Raw genomic sequence first — 15,186 nt, 5'->3', positions numbered from 1 at the left:
ACGGAGACAGGCCCAGCCTGAGCAAACTCACAAGAGAAGACAGAGTGTCCCCCTCATTCTGAGAAAGAAACTGAGGTCGGCCCAGGGCTCTTGCCACCAGCCGTTCTTCATAGGCCTACTCTGGTTAGGCACGAGGGTTGAGTAGGCTGAAGAGGGTATTTGCTGAAAGTAAGAGTGAAGATGAAGTGACCATGATTAACTGATTCAGCAGAAGGCAGGGTGCACGGGCTTCGGAGTCAGACCTGGATCCAAATCCCTGCTCTGCCGTTGTGACCTTGACCAAGTCCTCATTCTTACAGGACAGGAGGTAGGGGCAGCTCTCCCAGGAGCTGGTCTCTGGCTTCTCGTCCCAGGCTCCATTTCTACTCCCTGGACGGCAGGCGTATGTGGGAACGTGGGTAGCAGGCTGGCTCAGGCTGCAGACATGAGCCCCTGCTCCACCCTGGTCTAGCCAGTCTTCCAGGTAGATGGGCTGTGGTCACTGCCAGACCCCTGATTTTGCCCATAGTGAGAGGGATAGGGAATGTGTTTGTAAACTAAAGACAGTTTGGAGTCATTCCCTGAGAGACATCACTGAGAACTTTGTTGGCACCAAGCCCCACAGACCCTCGAGGAGAGCAGGGTCTGGCAGGCCAACTAGACGTGGCCACAGATAACTCCTATATAGAAAGTTTGAACTACGGGCCAGAAGGCCACCACTTTCTCGTGCATACTTCCAGAGAGTCTATGGATATGCATGCATATTCTTACACAAAGGATAGTGCTGTATACTCTGTGCCTTGCTTGTTGACTTTATAATATTAAATACATCTTGGAATTTATTGCTGTTAGTACATAAAGATCAACCTCATTAAATAATATTCCATCCTATGGATGTGTTATAATTTATTTAACACTCTGGTTACATAACCAGGACATTTAGCATGTTTCCAGTCTGCCAGGAACATCATGTCCATCCATTGCCCACATGGAAGGAAAACTACAGCATCTGATCCTAAAATTGGAATTGCTGGGTGACTGATCTGTGCATCTCTTTTCTTTCTTTCTTTCTTTTTTTTTTTTTTTTGTGCGTTTTATTGAAGTGTAGCACAGTATAGCATGGATATAAAAAAGTGCAAAAATTTGTACAATTCAATGAATTTTCACAAAGCAGCTGCACTGTGTCACCAGCATCCAGACCAAGAAGCAGAATACTTGCAGAATCCTAGAAGACCCCTTGAGCTCCGTCCAGCCAGTACTTCCCTCTTCTCTGACCCGCCTGCACAAGATAATCCTTATGATGACTTCTTAACACCATTGGTGGGTTTTGTGTGTATTGAAACTTTTACAAAGAACATACTGTATGTTCAATTTGGGGTCTGGATTCTTTCACTCAGTGTTTTGCTGCATGTAGTTGGAATTTGTTTATTCTCATTGTTGTAGAATATACCCCAATCTATTGGTCCATTCTTCTGTTGGTGAACATTAGTATTGTTTCAAATCTAAGGCTGTTTTGAAGAAAGCTGCTATGAAAATTTTGATACGTGGGTATGTGCATTTTTAAGTTGGAAAGATACTATCATTTTGCCCTCCAAACGTGCTGTTCTGCTTGTTTACCTCACCAACAACAATGGACTGAAAAGCCAGTTCCCGATTTCCTTCCTTTCTTTTTTTTTTTTTTTTTTTTTTCAGATAGGGTCTTACTCTGTCACCGGGGCTAGAGTGCAGTGGTGTCATCACAGCTCACTGTAACTTCAAACTCCTGGACTCAAGCCATCCTTCTGCCTCAGCCTCCCCAGTAGCTGGGACTACAGGCATGCACCACCTCACCCGAATAATTTTTTTATTTTTTGTAGAGACTGGATCTTGCTATGTTGCTCAAGCTGGTCTCGAACTCCTGGCCTCAAGCTATCCTCTGGCCTCGGCCTCCCAAATTGCTAGGATGACATGTGCGAGCCACCACGCCTAGCCCAGTTCCCCATTTTTTTACTGATACCTGGGCCTTCTTAGGTTTTCTGACATTTACCAAGATAAGTGAAAAAAAATGAGAGTTTATAATATTATTTTGTATTTCTTTGATGGACTTGAGAATGTTTCATATATTTGAAAGCCATCTTGATTTTCTGTGAACTTTAGAAGGAATTTTAAATGGTAGTGTAAAAACTTGAGCATGTTTCTATGCTGAAGGGAAGGAGTGGAGAAAATGAAACAATGCAAGGGGGAGCTGATAGCAAAATGAGGCTGGAGCAGTGGGGAGGGTGAGGAGGATTGGGAGGGAGGGCTCCTGGCAGGGAGCCAGCCCCGTGCAGAGGAAGGACCTGCTTCATCGGAGGGCGGAGGGCGAGGATGGGAAGGAAGAGAAAATGCTTAGAGATGCAGGAAGGTTTTGGGATAGAGAAGAGAGAAGGTCAGGGTGCTCACATGTGATCTACCACCTTGGTGACCTGTGAGGACAAGCCATCTGCTGAAGGCAGGGGCCCTGGTGAGGCTGGGACCAGGTGAGAGGAGAAAGGTTCGAAACTGACCCAGAGAAATGTGTGAAGGACTAAGCCAGGGAGGAGTGGCAGGATTGATGGCCCATGGCATTGAGAACCCAGTTAGAATTTTATAATGACCCTGGACAAAAAATGGGGTTCTTGTCATAGGTCCTGGTATTGACTTGCTGGGTCGTCACCTTGTGCAAGTCCCTTTCTCCTCTTTGAGTCTGTTTTCAGACCTGCAAAATGGAGTTGGATTAGCTCTGTGTTTGTTTGTTTGTTTTTTTGAGACAGAGTCTTGCTGTGTTGTCCAGTCTAGGGTGCTGTGGCGTCAGCCTAGCTCACTGCAACCTCAAGCTCCTGGGCTCAAGCAATCCTCCTGCCTCAGCCTCCCAAGTAGCTGGTACTACAGGCATGCACCACCATGCCCAGCTAATTTTTTTTCTGTATATATCTTTAGTTGTCCAGATAATTTCTTTCTATTTTTAGTAGAGACGGGGGTCTCGCTCTTGCTCAGGCTGGTCTCGAACTCCTGACCTCGAGTGATCCTCCTGCCTTGGCTCCCAGAGTGCTAGGATTACAGGCGTGAGCCACCGCGCCCTGCCAGCTCTGTGTTTCTAATCAGACCTGAACTATGATCAAGTTAGTTTTCACAGTTTTGTTGTGAATCAGAAAAAATAAGATCAAAGAATGGATTTTTTTTCATACAATGTTTCAGTTTGAATGTGTCCCCCAAAGTTCATGTGTTGGAAACTTGATCTCTACTTCAGTGGTGTCGGGAGGTGGGACCGTTAAGAGGTGATTAGTCCACGAGGTCTCCACCCTGTGAGTGGATTAATGCCGTTATTATGGGAGTAGGTTACTTATAAAAGGATGAGTTACCTCCCTCTTGTTCTCTTTCTCACCCACTCTTTTCTTTCCCACCATGGGGTGATGCAGCAAGAAGGCCCTGCCCAGATGCCAGCCCCTCTATCTTGGACTTCCCAGCTGTCAGAACTGTGAGGCAATACATTTCTGATGATTATAAATTGCCCAGCCTTGGGCCAAGCATGGTGGCTCACACTTGCAATCCCAGCACTTTGGGAGACCAAGGCAGGAGGATCACTTGACCTCAGGAGTTTGAGACCACCCTGGGTAATATCTCTATAAAAAATAAGAAAAAGCCAGGTGTGGTGACATGTGCCCACTGTCTCAGCTACTTGGGAGGCTGAGGTGGGAGGATCACTTGAGCCCAAGAGTTCTAGGCTACAGTGAGCTATGATCCAGCCACTGCACTCCAGCCTGGGGGACAGAGCAGGATCCTATCTCTTAAAAAAAAAATTAAATAAATAAATAAATCACCCAGTTTCTCAGATATTGTGTTATAACAACATAAAACAGACTAAGACAGTTAAATATAATTTAAGAATTATCATTTATTCTGAGACTATATCCTTCTAATTTTTGCTTCCTAAAATGTCCTTTTAGATGAGATGGTGATCATAGATGGCACGTATGCCCTAACTTGTTAAAATATTGGCCGACCGATGGCAGCCCCTTAAATTTGTTCTGAAATGTGTGGTCAGATGAAAATCCCCAAATCTGCAAATCTGGGACTCGTGGACTAGATATGTTCGGAGGTCCCTCCCAACTGTGATGATCCTTGGTTCTACCAGGGCTGGTCTCCTTTCCATGTTGAACTTGGGGGAGCTGGTTTCCGGGCCTGCCTTGGGCCTGGCAGCTGCTGAGGGGCAAGGAGCCACAGTGGGCAGACTCCCTCCTCTGCCCCTCTTCCCCCTAGCTCCTGAGTATTTCAGCCTTTGGCCAGAGCCCAGCTGTGGAGCCGACAAAGGATAAAGTGGTTCCCGGGGGCTTCCCTTCCTGCCCCTACCTGCCTGCCAGGCTGGGAGGCAGAGCCAGGGAGAGCGGACCTGGGAGGGGGCTTGGCTGCCCGCAGAGGCCTGGGTCTGGCCCCTGCGTCCTGCTGTTCTCTTTCTCTCTGGGTTGAGCTTACTGGGCTGGAAGCCACGCAAGGACCAGAGCATGCTGTGAACTGACTAGCTGCTTGTTGGACTGCTGTCTGGTTAACTAAGCGACCTAATAAATGATTGACTGAGTGGATGGATTAATGAACCACAGACCCACCAATCCACAGACCTGGTTGGTGACTGCTGGATGTGCCTCCCCTGCCCTGGGGGCACTGACTGAGGGGAAGCAGAGGGGCCTGTTTGGGCAGTTGAGGCTCATATCATCCAGGTCAACCCGTCTATTTTACAGATGGGGAAGCTGAATCCTAGCAACGTCACACCGAGCCGCTTTGCCCAGGAAGGAAATCATCACGATGCCTTGCCTGATGTGTTTGAGACACAAGGGAGGGTCAGGTCAACAGACATGTGTTAAATGCCCAGAAGCAGGCCAAGTCCTGCGCGGGTGCTAGCTCTTCGTCCTTTAATCCGCCAATTTCAGTCCCGTGTGTAAGTGAAGAAGCTGAGGGACAGAGAGGTGAAGCCACATGCCCCTCACCTCTGGCCACTTAGTGGTGGGCCCAGGGTCCGTCTGGCTCAAGTCCATGTTGCTTCCTCCCATTGGCTACCTCCTGGACAGCCAGCCGCTGAGAGCAGGTGCAGCGTCCTTGTAAGTGGGCCTAGGGGACAGTGTGGGCTGCCCCCACCGGGCACAAGAGGGGATGCTCCCTTCTCCGTCCCTCCCGGGGAGGGATGAGGAAGCAAGTGCTGCTTGTCCCTGCTGTGGCCGGCCAGCCCCCATCCCTCCCCAGTGTGCCTTCTGTGTAGTGGCTGTGGCTGCCTCGTGGCTGCTGCCTTCTGCCTTCTTTCTGTGTCTCCAGGCTGGGGCACCACCTCTCTGTGCCACGTCTTCAGCCCTTGCACGAGGGAGAACCAGGCTGTGCCTGTGGTTCAGATCTCAGGCTCGGGGTGGAGGGGCCACGTGGCTCCAACCTGCAACTTTTGCTAAAAGAAAGCTCCAGGATGGAGCTGTGGGTGTAGCAGGCCCCTGGAAGCTTCTCTGAGGGGATGGGCACTTGGCAGGGGCCTTGCAAGAGCCCGGACTAGTACCGTTTATGGTGCAGGGCAGGACAGCCCCATGTGCTCAGGGCTGTGGGGACCATGGAGGAATAGGACCCACCCTCTGCCCCTCAGCGCCCCACCCCTTGGCAGGAGAGACTGGCCCACAGACAACACAATGTACCGTGTACCAAGGGCCATGGTGGCACAGGTGCGGTGGGAAGCAGAGGGGACCCGATTGCTCCTGCCTGCAGAACTGGTGAGAGGGCTGGTCTGGGACAGTTTCCAAAGGACACGCCATTTGAGCTGAGTGTTAAGGGACAAGTAGGAGGTAGCTATTCAGGAAATGGAGGGGACCCTTTGCTACTGATGACACACCTCATCCACCTGTGCATTCTCCAGCTCTTAGCACGGAGCCTCCTGCACAGTGGGTGACCAGCGAATTGAAATAAGCCCAGGGACAAACTGATGACCTCTCCAGGCCAGCAGTTCTCACGCTTGAGCCTGGAAGGGGTGTGAAAACACAGGTTGCTGGGCCCACCCCAGAGCTCCTGATGGAATAGGTCCGGGATGGGGTCTGTGAGTCTGCACGTCTAACAAATTCCCAGGGAGTGTCGATGCCACTGGTCCTGGGATCTCACCGTGAGAACTACTGCTCTAGTCCAACCCCTCGTTTTAGAGAAAGAGAAGTGGAGACAGAGAACAGAAACAGCTTGTCCCGATCGCTCAGAGAGTGTGCGCAGAGAAACGACTGGCCCCCCTGCGTTGTGCCTTTGCACCACACTGCAGTGCCACTCTGCCACCTTTTGGACAGATGCCCCAGGAACAGCTCTCGAACAGCCATGGGAGGCCAGTGTGGCGCTGGGCAACAGCACAAGCTACCTATTGGCCTAGGAGGGCACCCTTCCAAGTGTCCGGTGGCTGCCCAGCCTGTCTGCCCGGCCAGCTGCCTGCAACGGGGCTGCTGCCAGCCCGGCTTCCCCAGCAACCCAGTGCGCTGCTGGCACCAGCTCAGATGGGGCAGCAGTACCAGCCAGAGCAGGAGCTCGAGGCATTGGCAGAGTGGCCAGTAGAGAAACATCTCACAGGGTGACTTTGTGTGGGTCCCTGCAGGGGCCTGTGCAGGAATCTGTCGACATCTGCTCCCTTTCCCACTCCCTGGGGAGTGCCAGGCTGAGCCCTGGTGCTTAGCCCAGTCTCTGCTCAGGCCAGTGGGCATTTACAGGAGATTTTGTGTGCCACATAGGCTTGGGAGGGAAGGCCCCAAGCTGGCCAGCTTCCTGATTCAGCACAAAAACAGATTTTAACTACTCAAAGGAAGTGCCCAGTCCGAGACAGGCACCAGCGTCCCCCAGGCAGGCTGGCCTCTCTGCCAGGATCTTCCCTGGCACCGGGGGACTCCTCACCACCAGCTCCTCCTCTGGGCTGTTCCTTAGTGACAACAGATCTCCCTTTGCCCAGAACACTCCCCGCGGGCTGCAGTCAGCGCCCCTCCTAGGTGTCTTCACCTGGCATCTCTTCCGCCGCTCAGCCAATTTATTACAATTACCACTTCGCATCTGCCCTGAACTGGGAGCTCCAACTCCAAGGAACGTGGCGATCTAACCACTGAGCTGGCCAATGTGGACAGGGCTTGCTCCTCACCAAGACACCAACAAACCGTTTGCCCAGCATGAGCTCAGAAAAAGGCCTTGGGCCTGGATTGGTCTAGAGCCCCCTCTTAGACACCTTCCTGGCTCAGTGTCACTCACAGATCTGTGCAGGGTCCCCTTGGGTCACTCTGGGCCGCCCCGAGCAGGGAGGGAAGCTGAGAGAGACACAGAGCCCTGTTGCAGTTGCTCACACTCACGTTTGGAAGTCATTCCTTTTAGTAACCCCACCTGCCCTCGTCCCCAACTTACCACGCTACAAAGGAACTTTGCTCGGTGGTGCTGGGCCCAGTGGCAGCAGAGCGAAGACTTTGGGCAGGAAGGTGGCAGACACTCGATGGGACTCACTGTCCATAGACGTAACTCCGGGGCAGTTACTGCCAGCAGCCCGAGGGTTGTTGTTTAGCTGTTTTGTGCCTGTTCACCGGTGGCTGCTCTCCAGCCAGCACTTTCCCGTGAACCCTGAAGTTCTGGCAGCCGATGGGCTGGGTGCTCGGGAGAGACCGGTGTGACACAGCTCCTGTGTGACCTTGGGCCGCTTGTTTAACCTCTCTGAGCCTGTTTCCTCATCTGTAGTGTGGGGATGGTAAAAATATTCTAATTACAGAATGTCCTGGGGATTAAATGAGATCATGCTCATATCAATGCTTGGCAGAGGTGCCTGCCACGTAATAACTACTCAATAAATGGTGACTTTTTTTTTTTTGAAGCTGTCCTATGATAGGGAAGCTCACAAGGAAGGTGATGACTGTGATGTGGTTCGATAGGTGCAAACAGAGAGCACTTCCCTAGCACTGGCCAGCGGGGGCGGGGGGCTAATTTAGCCAGCGGGCTTAGAGGCAGGAGAGCGATGAAGGCCTTAAAGAGGCGGTAACGCTGTAAACGAGTGGGTGGGAGAGAAGGCCAGCTCTGCACGGAGGACATCCGGGTAACAGGTAACTCCTTTTGGGGGAGTGGAGCTTAATTCTTCTCCCCTTGAGTGTGGGCTGCACTTAGTGACACATGTCTAACCAAGCGTGGAAAGGGAAAATTATGGCTTTGCAGTGGAGAAATCTTGCAGACACCATTTTAATCCAACGGCAACAGTTAACGTCCTCAGTAATACATTGTGTTGACATCACACACTTTCTGCTATGATGTGATGAGAAGGGCCCTCTGAGTCGTTCTTTCCAAACAAGCGGAACTCCAGACTAATCTTGAGAGAGTGTCGGACGAATCCAAATCAAGGGTGCTCCAGAAAACGCCCCATCTGCGTTCCTCAGAAGGGTCACGGTCGCGAAGGACAAAGAACGGAGAACCCACCTCAGGTAGATGAGGCCGGGTGACTGGAGGCCCGTGGTATCCCCACTGGATCCGGAAATAGCAACACTGCATTTAGGGAAAAACCCTTGAAATCTGAATAAAGTCTGCAGTTTGGTCTAGTGTCGTAACAATGTGAATGTCAGTTTTGACAATTGCACGAGGCCATGTCAAAGGTAACGCTGGGGCAGCTGGCTGGAGGTGTATGGGATTCTCTACTATCTTTGCAACTGTTCAGTAAATCAAATTATTCCAAAATAAAAACTTGTCAGAGATGAGTCAGAGTAAGTTTTCCAGGTGGGGGGAGAGAGAGAGAGGGAGGGAGAGAACAAGGGAGGGTACGTGTGTGCCGAGGGGGGCTGAGGGGCAAGTTCGGAGGTTTGGGGAACCGTGTGAGGAGCTGATCTAGGGCATTAGGGTGGAGGGGGAGGCAGGGCCATGGTGGCAGAGGCTCTGTGAAGCCATACTGAGGAGCTTGGGTTTCCAAGAAAGCGGATGGGTGGCACTGGTCAGCAGACACCCCAACTCTCAGGGAAACTACCCCGATTTGCCCAATCTGCAGCTTTCTCTAACCATGGGACTGTCTAGTCTGTTCCCACGTCCCCCGGCCTGCTGAGACCACCTGTTCTCTAAGAACAGGGACCCTCTGAGGGCTAAACCTCTCACCATCCCCTCTGGCTCTGAGAACCTGCTCCTTGCTGGACCTTGTTTCCATGCACTACGCACCCTTGGATGTGCCTGGTCCTGTCACGGCTGAGTGCTGAGTGTGTGGACAGCTGGACAGAATGTCGGGGCAAAGGAAGAGTATGACTGATGACTTACCATGGACATTCCTGTCCTGAAAAGCCAGGACCCTCTGTCCTCCAGGGAACCGCTCTCCCTGGGTGCTGTGCCCCCATCCTCCTCCTCCTCCTCCTCCTCCTCCTCCTCCACCCAGCTCCCTCGCCCCACCCGGTTAACTGCGTCCCACTCCCAGCCCGTGGTCAGGCCCTGGGGCTCTCTGTCCACAAGCGCAGGGAACCACTGAGGAGGGAGCGTCCTGGAGCAACTTTTGCAGCCAGCGCCTCACCTAACCCCGTGCTTCTCCCTCCTCACTCACGGTGGACGGGACCAGGGGTTAGGACTGTAACAGATGCCTGGATTGCCCCAGGAGGGGAGGATTGCCCAGTGTGAGATGTGCTTGAGCCAGACCGGGCAGAAATCCCACAGGGACCGTGCAGAAGATTCCAGCTTGGGTGGGCTGTCCACATTCCCGGGGCTCCTGGTGGCACTGTGTCTCTGGAGCCTTGGGTAGTTCTTGGCAGGACGTGCAGTGCCACTTGGCTGCATGATGCCACCTGGCAGCCCGTCCTAGCATAGAGCAACAGTCCTCGTGCCCGGGAAGTCCCTCCTTCTTGCCAGAGTTGCCCGTGTGATCTGCTCCAAGCCATGCCCCAGAAGTCCTCGAGCTGGAGCTCAGCCTGGCTCGCCACCTCCCTTCCAGCATGTAAGTCAGCTCAGCAAGCGTGTGCCCGCCAGGGAGTCCTTCTAAAGCTCATGCCTCTACTGAGGTGGTGGCCCCAAAGGCCACCAACAGACCAGGGGAGAGCCTCAAGGTTCCCCTTCGTCAGGAAATGCACCTCATCTCTCTCACTGCTCTGGCTGGCCAGACGGGCTCCAGCAGACAGAGGAAATGCCGCCTCCCCACCCCAGCCTCCCAAGCGCCTGCGCAACACTCCCGCTTCGGCCTGTGTGCTGCACGTTGGTCAACCTATTTGCTCTGGGGGCTCCTTTACCAGGGCCTTCCTGAGACCTCTGGCCCTGCTGGCACTTGGAGGCCCCCCAGGGCTGGCTGCAGGGTGGCTTGGCTACTGGGGACAGCTCTTGCCCTGCGGGAGGAAGCATGCTCCAAGGGCAGGGGTTTCCGACCTGGCCAGTGACTGTGGGGCTCCAGGAGGCAGCCGAACTGCTCCCAGGTGGAACCTCTGACTCCTGGTTTGTGTGATCTCAGGGCCTGACGCCCAGATCGGAGGCCGCAAGTTAGGAGCTTGGCACACGTGGTGCGATGCCGATCCCTTATGCACTTATTTACAAGGCTCTTCCTCTCCATTATCTCCTATCACTGGCTCACAGGTGGGGAGAGGGTTCGAGAGGCTGAGTGGTTTGGCCAGTCCCCCAGGCAGTGGTGGCCGGGGCCTGACCAGGACCCAGGTCTGCTGAGGGACCTCACAGCACCGCCCTGGGGGCAGGCACACTGTCCTCAACGTTCAGTTCCAAGGATGCTGTCCACAGACACGTGGGTGATGGGCAGAGCTTTGGAGCCACACACACCTGGGCTGCCGACATTTGTCTTCACCTGGTCCAGCTCTGAACCCCAGGCCTTTGAGGTCAGCACATGGGGGTAGGGAGCTGGAGGAATGTACCCCAAAGGTGGGCCCCTAATGTACCTGCCAGACACTCACAAGGGCAGCCAGGGTGAATCCCAGAGGAGTGGCCACAGGGCAGGGCTGGCAGGGAGGTTTGGGGCGAGTGGGCAGGTGGCTCTGGGCAGGTGTCAGGCTGCTCCCACCTCCCCAAGGCTGCCCCTTAAACATGGCTCACTGAGTCTTCAATGCCAGGCCGACCCTTGGGGTGCACAGGGCGTCCAAGAGGGTGGTCAGGTGGCAGAGCCGTGTGACCAGGGGATGTCTCTGCCCACTGACCTCTGCCACGGTGGAATCAGCTTGGCGCCAGCACAGACGGGGCAGGGCACCAGGTGGGATGCACAAACTAAAGGCCTCTGTCCCTCTGACACCTGTGTGAGGCCCCGCAGGAGAAACACCTGCTAACTGCTCATTAAAATGCAAGAGTGAGATGGGAGAAAGCAGATAAATAACACTTGGAAATTTTTGGCTTAAAATATGTGTAAGGGATCAACTTGCATGTGAAGACTAAAGACGCATTTGAACAAAATGCTTTAAATTTATGCAAAGACTCCCATTGTATCATTCTTATTAGCAGCAGGAACAATATTAAGAATATTCCTATAACAAACACAAGGTTAATCGTGTCAGCCACTATTTGTCATACAGTGTGGCACTGCTCCATACACAGTTTGCTGCCATCTCATTTAATTTTCACATAGACCTCGTACTGGAGGTCTCCTCACCCCCATCTCACAGAGGGGTGTTGAGGGCCTTGCCCGAATCACACAGCGCCCGGGTGAAAGCCCCGCCCGCGGCCCCGCCCAGCCCGGCGAGCGCGTGGCCGGCACCGCCACGTATTGTGGGCAGGGGTGAATCTCCTATTTAGATCCTCCAATAATGTTTTGCAGCTGGAACAATTGAAGATTTGTTTTTTTAATAGTTTTATATGATACCTTAAATAAAGTGTAATATTTTTATTGCAAAATCAGTTCATCCTCATTATAGAAAACAGAGAAATACAGAAATTACATGACAAGAGAATGGATGTTTCTCTTCTCCCTGTCCTTCTCCCCCTTCCCCTCCTCTTCCCACCTTTCCTCCTCCTCCTTCCTCTTCCTCTTCTCCCTCCACCTCTACCTCGTTAATCCTATGAAGGAACGAAGTCCTCCCCTCTTCCATTCCGCCTGCCTTAGTCCAGGCTGCAGTAACACAACACTGTAACTAGCGGCTTAGCAACCACAGGCTTTCGTATCTCACAGCTGTGGAGACTGGAAGTCTAAGACCAGGCACAGCAGGTCAGGTTTGGGTGAGGGCTCCTTCCAGGTTACAGACGGCCGCTTCTCACTGTGTCCTCACGGCTGAGACAGGAGCTAGCTCTCTGGCCTTTCCTTACGAGGGCACGATCCTATCATGAGGGCTCCACACGCACCAACTAATCACCTCCCAAAGGCACCGCTCCTAATACCATAACAACTTGTGATCTCTGTTGGGGGTGCAACCATTCAGTCCGTTGCATTCTTCCACCTCCTAACAGGTAAACAGTGCTGGACTTTTTCTGTATGTAAACAAACACACACACTCATTTTCTTTGGTTTTGGTTTGGAATGTTTTTACCCATGAATGTATTCAAAGCTGTACATATACCACTGCAATTTGCACTTTTGTTCCTGAGCATCTTTCATCTAGGCTCATACTTAGAGCCCTGGCTCCTCAGCCTTACGGACCCTCCAGCAGCCCACTTGACACTGTGAATCCTCAGTTTCTTCAACTCTAAAATGGGAGTAAGGCCAGCCACCGTGGCTCACACCTATAATCCCAGCACTCTGGGAGGCCGAGGCAGGAGGATCACTTAAGGCCAGGAGTTCGAGATCAGCCTAGGTAACATAGCAAGACTCCGTCTCTATAAAATATATATATAAAAAAAATTAGCTGGGCGTGGTGGCATGTGCCTGTAGTCCCAGCTACTCAGGAAGCTAAGGCAGGAGCATTACTTGAGCCCAGAAATTTGAGGTTGCAGTGAGCTATGATCACAACATTGCACTCTAGCCTGGGCAGCAGATGAAGACCCTGTCTCTAAAAAAATAGGAATAATAATACCTCCCTAGCTGAATTGTTTTGAGAATTAGATATGATGTTCCATAAAACATGGCCTTATAGGCTATCAAATTATGCCCGTCCAGAACAGGTTATTTTTTTGGCTTAGCTGGGCCCAAAACGGCCAGCTAAGCCAAAATCAGCCAGAAACAGTTTGTGTGTATGGGGGAGGGTGCATTTTGTTTTATGCCTGGAGATGGGGACAGCCGGGGTGCCTCATACTTTGTGGAGCCGAGTCTGTCAGCCCAGCCTGTGGGACTCCAGAGACCTTGGCAGGGACTGGAGTCCAGGGGCAGGTGGGAGCACGCTGGGAACTGCTGTATCAAATACCACCACTGAGCTTGCACCCAGGCTGGTGGGCCGGCCTCAGCTGGGGTGGTCCTGGATACTCTTCAAGAGCAGACTGTTCTACACCAGGCCTTGGAGCCACTTTTGGACACATGCACACTTTCCTGCTCAGCTGTTGCAGAGCAGGGGTTGGAGACCATTCAAGTTCCCAACCCTCCAGCTTCCTGGCTTGGGCTTGGCAGGGAAGGAAGGGAGGGGACGGGGGTGTCTCAGGCCTGGTACATTCCTCTGGGTAGAAGCAGGTGGGAAGGGGGTTCCAGGAGCCCCTGTCCCACAGGGGATCCCTGAGGGCTTTGTCTGCTATCTGGGAGTCAAGAAGCTCCTGCCCTGGGGAAAAAAATCCCTGGGGTATGGGCCTGGCTGCCAGTTCCCCTGCAGAGGGACACGTCTAGCCCGATTGTTTCAGCAGACAGTGTTATGTGTGTGGCTGTGGTGTGTGGAGGCAGGCTCCTGTCTGCCCTAGCCTCAGTTTCCCCTTCTGGGATGAGAGGACGTGGTCAGTACACAGACAAGTACAGCACAGACGGTGGATGCTACTGGAGATGTACAACAAATGTCCAGGCATCAGAGGGTGAGAGATCACTGCTGGGGGAATTATGGAAGGCTTCATGGAGGAGATTCCTTTTGCACTAGGCTTGAAAAGATGGTTGGGAAATTTGAAAAATGACAATTTTTAAAATCACCTGTAAAATCATCTGTTACCCAAACGTGATCACTATTGGTAATCTGGTAAATTCCCTGTCATTGAATTCCCTTCTTATTTTTCCCTAAATGGAGCTCAAATCCTTTCTCCTCCAATCTGTTTTGTATTTTTCAGTTAATATCATTTCAAAAAGTATTTTCCAAAAACTCTTTGTAGCATCAATTTTTAACAGCTTTGAAATATTTCATTAAGTGTCTGTGACATAGTCCAATTAACCAGGTCTCTGTTATTTAGCATTTAGGTTATTTTCAAGTTCTAATTAATCCTGCGATAAACACCTCGTTGTCGCCCGTTCCGATCAGTCTCTTAAGTTAGGTTCCCAGGAGTGGAATGATTGGTTCCAAAGACATAAACATTGTGAATTTCCTGGTACGTATTGCCAAATGACTTTTCTAGACAGTTGTACAAATTTGCACCCCTCCACACTTGCTCTTTTTGTTGTAGCACATGTTTACATGCCTTTCCCCCACAAATCATGCCCTGTCCTCCTTCTTGTCCCCAGTGTCCAGCACAGGGCAGCAGCCCAGTGACACCCCTGCATCATTTGTGACTTTCACAAAGGAGCAGCTCTATCCAGGGTCATGGAAAAAAGCCCTGACAGCACTCTGGGAACCAAAACTTGGATAAATGTGGATGAACACATGTGTCTCCGGACCTAACCTGGAGTAGAGATGAACTGTAAGTTCAGCTTTCTCATTTGACAGTAGGGACACTGAGGTCCAGGTGGGGCAGGTGGCTTTCAAAGAGCATGGCGCACCCATGTCCGCTCCATGCCCCGGTGATGTGGGTGGCTGAGCCAGGCTCCTGCGACCTCCCCGCAGTGGGACCCACACGGCCAGGGACCTCAGGCCCATGGTCGGCCTCCAGAGTCACAGCACAGCACCCGCCCTGCTGTGCGTGCATGCAAGGACAAGGACACGGTCTAGAGCACAGAAACTCCCAGGCAAACTGCCAAAAGGAAGGTAGAAAGAAAAACGATTGGACTTGGAGGCAAGTCCCCTCTTCAGTGAGAGTTTCCTCTTCTTCTAATCCAGGGAGACCCTCAAGATGGCTGTAGCCCCCTTCAGAGACCCAGTGTCGCAGAATCGCACCAGCTACGAGGCACCTAGAACAGGAACCCCCTCCTCGGCCCCCCAGGCTAATAGGCTGTCGAGTGGCTGGACAGTGCCACCAAGCAGCCATGAGGACTTGAGCGAGCAGGTCACCCTTGTCCCGCCTCACAGGGCTATTGAGAGCATCCAGTTAGACAGC

This window comes from Lemur catta, chromosome 4 (genome assembly GCF_020740605.2).
Source record: "Lemur catta isolate mLemCat1 chromosome 4, mLemCat1.pri, whole genome shotgun sequence".
Classification (NCBI taxonomy): Eukaryota; Metazoa; Chordata; class Mammalia; order Primates; family Lemuridae; genus Lemur; species Lemur catta.
The sequence above is the reverse complement of the archived record's forward strand: the minus strand, read 5'-3'. Positions refer to the sequence as shown.